Genomic DNA, 1,105 nt, shown 5'->3' on the forward strand with positions numbered 1-1,105 from the left:
CACAAGTTTTAAATGTGTAATTGTGGGCACCATGTTCTGCTCCACTACAGGTATACCTCATAAGAGTTGGCAATGGAAGCAGTCTCATGTTGGTATCTTGTTACTATTTTAGTTATAAGGGGTGAACGCTTTTCCACAAAACATGTAGCTAAGGATAAGAGAGGGTTTCTATAAAGGAACACCAATAATGGCACATTTAACAAGTGTTAGGCACTTACCAACACGATAAAAGGAAGAAGTAACTGATTGTAAGGATCAGACTCTATACTTACAGATGGAGCACCTACGTGATGGCCGCGTGGGATGAGCCGAGTGGTCTAAGGCGCTACAGTCATGAACTGTGTGGCTGGTCCTGGCGGAGGTTCGAGTCCTCCCTCGGGCATGGGTGTGTGTGTTTGTCCTTAGGATAATTTAGGTTAAGTAGTGTGTAAGCTTAGGGACTGATGACCTTAGCAGTTAAGTCCCATAAGATTTCACACACATTTGAATATTTTTGAACCTAAGTGATGGATGTATCTTACAATAGGTTGACAGTATATCCGTGCTTAGTTAATATGATTTAATATACATGGTGGACGAAAATTAGTGCATTCAGAGGCCACAGCATGATTTCTTGCATTCTAACAGTACAAAATGTCGTTCATTTGTACTGAAAATATGCACAGGATGACAAAGAATGGCAGTTTGGTAACACTGCTCACATGTGTGACAAGTATCATATTTCAATATTGTGCAGCTGTTCTGCCCATTTGGTGCAGGAGGTTGTGTTTTGCATTAAAATAGTCTAGTTCCACATCAGATTACAGTGTAACTTCTTTATTTTCTAACTTTGATCTGCACAATAATGTTGTAGCACATACTGTCTCTTAAACAATACATATACAACCATTACAGTTTTTTTAACATAACTATTACTGGTCAGATGTGTCAGAAATATTAATGAAGAGTACTAAAGAGGTAAAAATAAAATATGCGTCATAGGACAGAAATGACTAAACAACTTACTGATGTGGACATGTTAAACATACATGTTAATTTCAGTAAGAGTGGCCAGTTATATATTTTGAACACATCAGAGACAGCATGTCTTTCACAAGACATACAT

Source organism: Schistocerca nitens, chromosome 1 (genome assembly GCF_023898315.1).
Source record: "Schistocerca nitens isolate TAMUIC-IGC-003100 chromosome 1, iqSchNite1.1, whole genome shotgun sequence".
NCBI lineage: Eukaryota > Metazoa > Arthropoda > Insecta > Orthoptera > Acrididae > Schistocerca > Schistocerca nitens.